Source organism: Mesoplodon bidens (genome assembly GCF_964165515.1).
Source record: "Mesoplodon bidens genome assembly, chromosome: 7".
Lineage (NCBI taxonomy): Eukaryota > Metazoa > Chordata > Mammalia > Artiodactyla > Ziphiidae > Mesoplodon > Mesoplodon bidens.
The window spans coordinates 44,941,058-44,947,057 of NC_138164.1; the positions used below are offsets into that span (position 1 = coordinate 44,941,058).

The 6,000-nt window shown below is 41.4% G+C and overlaps 1 pseudogene across 1 annotated transcript; it reads left to right on the forward strand.

Moving 5' to 3' along the window:
• The first annotated feature begins 942 nt into the window (after nt 1–942).
• On the forward strand, nt 943–1,503 carry LOC308619745 (mitochondrial import inner membrane translocase subunit TIM16-like; annotated as a pseudogene). The gene has a single exon. The product of its transcript is annotated as a mitochondrial import inner membrane translocase subunit TIM16-like (transcript).
• The last annotated feature ends 4,497 nt before the right edge of the window (nt 1,504–6,000 follow it).

The window sequence follows — 6,000 nt, forward strand, 5'->3', positions numbered from 1 at the left end:
AACAAGAGAGCAAACCTGTTTCAAGGATTAGAGAATATAAAGGTTCAAAAGGAGTCGAACCCTTTTCTGAACTACACATCTCCTGCGCTGGCTTCTTGCTAGGCAGACTTTTAGAATTCAATGCCACTGGGTTCTTTCTCACTTTCTTTCTCTGCAATCTGGCTTTCTTATAATTACTTCCTAAACCAGGTCTCTTATATTCTTAAAAACCATAAACATTATAGGTCACATGGGGTGGGCTCCAATAATTTGCCTCATAGGGCACTGGGGTTTGTTTTGACGTCATTCATAATCATCTATGTCAAATTCAACGAGGGAGGACTTATTTAGTTTTACTCTTTTCTTTTTTAGGAAGACACGAGCAAGAAAGAGACTAAACATGACCACATTTAGGGTAAAGTTGCAGCCAGTTATCACATAATCACTTCCCTTAAAAGAATGAATCTGCTAAGTTTTCCCAGAACTTGCAGAGAAAAAAAGACATTCTCACAGACAAGAAAGCTTCATGTTTAATAGAAGCTGATTCCGCCAATTAAGTTCAAATGGAGAGTTAGAGGGAAATGTTTAAGTGTAACAGAAGAAAAGTCTGAAAATGAATAATAAATCGAAGGGAACTATTTGTATATAGCATCAGTCACTGTAACTTTGCTGATCAGAAGGCAGTTTGTCACTGCAATTAGGTTAACCAAGTTCCATAGAAGATACTGCAGGACCTACGGGAATGAAGTGCCTGGAAAGATACACTTCATTTGCCTTGGGAAAAGAGAAATAGGGTTTGGAGGTAGAAGTGTAGGAAAATATTTATTGAACAGCGCTATTACAAAGGTAACCATCACAAGAACTCTTACTAGTCCCCATTTTTACAGATGAGTAAAATTAGTTTAGAAAGTTTCAGTTTCTTGCACAAGGAAGACAGCAACTATTTGGTGGGGCTGAAATTCTGCTTCAAGTCTACTCTTTAAAAATATGCTGCCTCGGCCCTTGAGCCGGGGCCGAGGGGCCGGGAAGCCGGAGCCCGTGCCCTAGAAGCACAGTGGCCGCCATGGCCAAGTACCTGGCCCAGATCATTGTGATGGGCGTGCAGGTGGTGGGCAGGGCCTTTGCCCGGGCCCTGCAGCAGGAGTTTGCAGCCAGCCGGGCAGCAGCTGACGCCCGGGGGCGCACGGGACACCAGTCTGCAGCCGCCTCCAACCTCTCCGGCCTCAGCCTCCAGGAGGCACAGCAGATTCTCAACGTCTCTAAGCTGAGCCCTGAGGAGATCCAGAAGCTTCCCCTGCCTCTGTAACCCAGGGACCCTCACCGTCTCCCCTCCTCTGCAGAACTACGAACACCTATTCAAGGTGAACGACAAATCCGTGGGTGGCTCCTTCTACCTGCAGTCAAAGGTGGTGCGAGCGAAGGAGCGCCTTGAGGAGGAACTCAGAATCCAGGCCCAGGAGGACAGAGAGCGAGAGCAGCCGCCCAAAACGTGACCACTCGGTGCCTCACGCCCCGCCCACCCACCTCTAATTTATAGCTCGGTAATAAATGTCTTTTCCGCATTAAAAAAAAAAAAATATGCTGCCTCTCCACTCAGGAGCAGGAAGGCACATTGTAAATGTTCATGGTAGGTAGTGTATATAGATATAAGGCCTCTCTTTTCCTGTTATCTGTTTTTGCATCATTCATTTCAACAAGGTAATACACATCCATTAAGCATCTTTTTACTAACCACCACTCCCAAAAGGTACTTGGTATGGGTTAAATGCCTTGCCTAAGGTTTTACAGAACCCAGGCAATCAGACTAGAGTCCATGCTCTTCATTAAGCACCATTCTTACTGCCTCTTGCAAAATAGATGATCTGGCCAAAAGGACGAAAGAACATTGCATAAAGGTAATGACAAGAGGATATGCGCCTCCTAACTCATGAGAAATATGGCATTTGGGCAAGATTCTAGAGTAGCAAAAATAAATCATTGACCCAATGGGAAGAAAGCAACAAAGAGTTATCCAAGAAAATGGAATTGATTTTCTACAAAGCAAAACAATAACATCAGTACTTCTCTGTTCAACTAAGTACAAAACCACAATACATACAAAGGAATAACATATATTGTTCATATAGAAAATTTAGAAAAATTATAAAATAGAAAATAAAAATCATCCATAGTCCTGTCACTCAGAAATAGTCACTATTTTTTTGTAATATACACATTTAAATATACCTATATAATACACATATATAAGGACATTTTTAATAGAATTAATCTTATGTATAATTTTTAACCTGGCTTTTTAATCACTTACTATGCCAGATACATTCTTCCATGCCATTGAAAAGTCTTTGAAAACATTCTTCTTAATATTACATATCAAAATTTATTAAACCAATTCCCTATAGTTAGGTATCCAGTAATTCTATTTTTTGCTACTATAAGTAGCTCCATGTTGTACAAGTACTTTGTATTTTTGTGGACATCTCTGATGATTTCATCAAGATTAAACAACACTTTTCGTGTTCTTTATACTGCCATATTGTCTTCCAAAATGGTTGTATTCATATACCCTCCATGAACAAGATGCAAAAATGATCTTTTCACTGCTGGATAAGGATTTCTTTTTTTTAATTTCTACCAACTAAATGGAGGGAGGAAAGCATGTTATTATTTGAAGTTCCTTCATTATTAGGTTGAATACTTTAACATTCTTCTTGATATTTTTGCCATTTATGAATTATCTTTTATGTCCTTTCCCTTTTTTTGCTATTGGTATGCTTGACTTGTTGATTTTAAAGAGCCCTTTATATATTAAGAATATTAAATAATTGCATAAAACTACATTTGGACCTGTTTTTCAAGGCCCAGACCAAGTTCTGCATCTTTCATTATGCCTTTCCTGACTCCTCCCTTACACAAGTCTCCTGCTTCTAAAATCCTAATACAATATTCAATACTGAATTATACACTGTTTGCAATTCTTTAGAGTTTCTTCTTTTGTCCTCCATAATACCTTTCCAGAGGAGACTTCATGTCTTTCAACAACTACAAAGATGACCAATTTGACATCTCTGAAGTCTCAGTGTTATTAACTATGACCTGGTTGTAATTATCCCCATTTAACAGGTGATGGAACTGGGGTTCAGCCCAGATTTGCCAGCTACTATGTGGTTATCCTAAGTACTCAACCAGGCTTTCTGACTCCTGCAGTGCTTCTTCCAGTTCTCATGTTAACATGTTTACATTGAGTTAATCTTATGTTAACATTTTCTCTTAGTTTATTTTAAATGTATAGAACACAATTCATAGAGCTCACAAAGAAGACTTGGTTGGTAAGAAATAGAATCAAGTCTGATATTTTAGATTTTTGGTACAGAAAAATGACTTCTTTTATTCTTTTTCTGATAATTACTTTAATAATCCTTTGCCTTTAGAACAAAGAATATCAAATTTCCTCAGAACTTGATTTTATGGGTTATTTATATATAAAGGATTTACATGAGTCACCCTAAAATCACATCACAAATCAGCAATGCTAACAGAAATGAAATTAAACAGCCTATGGCTTTCAATATTTTATTCCTCCCAACTCTTGCTCCAGAAGTCAAGTCCTTACAAATGTTCCAAATGAATAGCTTTCTTTCTTTTGTTATCAATAGGATGGGAATTTATCCAGTACTCACCCATAAAAAGCTTTTATTAAAAATCACTCTTTAAAAAAAAAAATCAGTCTCTTTGAAATGGAGAAGACCCCAGGGATGGCCTAGAATCCAATGGAGAAGAATCCCACAGTGTGTTACTTTTTGTGCAATCCAATGTGACTTAGCTAGAGACTGAGGAGAGGATGAATAAGGAGGAAGAAAATGTCATATGCGAAGGTGAAACTCATGTCTCTTCTATGGAGCTGGGCAGGTATGTGTTTTAGAAAGGCCTTCAAGGTTCTTCTGGAGAAAAGGCCTGATTTGAATCAATTAACATGGCTGGACTTCCAGGCCTTCTAAAATGGTCTTTCATTTCCATGTGAATATTGGAAAATGCCCTTCTTGGGAGCAGGGGCAGGGGGAACAGACCTCTTTGCTTCCATCTCCGCTAATTTACATGCTCCCCAATGGAGGTCATGTCAATATGAGACCCAACCGCTGTCAGCTTTGCGGGTCCCTTAACCTGAGAACCTTGAAGCCCATTGAGAGCTATTCATACTTGGCAGATTGATTTCTTCAGTTATTTTGTCATAGTAACTGAGAATTCACTGCCATCCAAGTGTATCTGGGAGCACAATGCCCACATAAATATTGTTGGCAATTCTCAGCATATCCCTTTGTGGAAACAGTAGGTTAATTTACTTCTGCCACTTGACTTTCTATAGCTACGTGGCAGAAGATCATTTCCTCTGCAACCATATAGCCAACAGAACCAGTAGGGCTTGTTTCAAAGCAGCAGAGAGTTCAGAATCCCCCATTAATGCAGAATGAGATGAATCAAAACTTCAAACCCAGGTTAATCTGGAGGGGGAGAGAGGGGGTCCACAGGAACATAACAACCTTGATGGGAATCAGGTGCAGCTCAAGTCCTAAAGCTATTCTAGAGAGTTTAGGTCGTGGAAATAATAGATCATATGATCAGGAAAATGTCTCTAAAAAAAAATAATCACGTGAGGGACAAAAGGCACTGACCTTTAATCATACCAGCTAATTTGAAAGGTGCATTGTCAGCTGTGTTGACTCACAGAGCAGGTGGGGGACTTCCTGAGAGCAGTGCAGAGAGCTCCAGGGTGGCCTTGGTCTCTAGAGGATTTTCTTGTTATTTCCCTAGCTGTTAATCCAACCATCCCGGAACGGTGAGGCAGCCACAGCTGTGGCATGGGAGAAAGAAAAGGGGCTTTGGCAGTAGACATTCCTGGATTTGATACCTAGTGCCACTGCTTAGCCATGGTACACTAAGTCCCTTCATCTTCCTGAACTCAGTTTCACTGTCCGTGAAATGGGATTGTAAAGGTACCGACTTTATGGAGTAGTCATAAGGATTAAATGAGATAATTTATTCATCAAGTCAGTCTTTTCTAAGTGCCCTCTCTGCATTAGGCAAAGCATTTAGGACTGGGAAAGAAAACATTTGTTTTTTGTTTTTGTTTTTTGCAGTACGCGGGCCTCTCACTGCTGTGGCCTCTCCCGTCGTGCAGCACAGGCTCCGGACGCGCAGGCTCAGCGGCCATGGCTCACGAGCCCCGCCGCTCTGCGGCATGTGGGATCTTCCCGGACCAGGGCACGAACCTGCGTCCCCTGCATCGGCAGGCGGACTCTCAACCACTGCGCCACCAGGGACGCCCGGGAAAGAAAACATTTGAAGGAAAACACTATCTTTGATTTTAGTGCATCCAGTTAGGAAGGAAAATAAAATTGCTTCGGTGCAAGACTTGACTGAGTTGGCTTGGAAGCATCAGGGAAGGCTTCTCAGAGAAGACAGCACTTGAGATTTGAAGAAGGAGAAGCGTGTCAGCAGACTAGCAGAAGGAGACACACCAGGCAGACGTGAAGGCCAGAGAGGCAGGTGATAGCACTCTTATTGCTGCTGGTGTATGGTGGGCAAGGACCATGCGGCAGAAGACAAGGCTGAGCAGGGAGCGGAACAAACCACAAAGAGCTCTGTGCACGTCCAGTACAAAGGAGTTTAGATTTTATCCTATCATCACCAGGAGCCTTCAAAACATTCCTGTCCCACTGAGCATTTACTAGGTACCATGTGCTATGCTCAATCGCTGTGATACTCTGTCTAGTCAGGGTGATCAAAGCTGATGTCACTGTGGGAGCTGACTTTCCACTGAGTTCCTTGTGATGAAAAATAGTGAACCAAGTTTGTGTATGGGTGTGTGGGGAGGGCGTGGGTGGCAGATAAACCTTTTGAAAAATTCTACACATATTTGGGGTCAAGAGGCATGGATACACCTCCAGTTGGTTTCTTTATCTCTCTGAACCTTTCTCTCTCTAGTGTGTGCATAAATAACACCTGCCAAGCCTCAATGGAGAA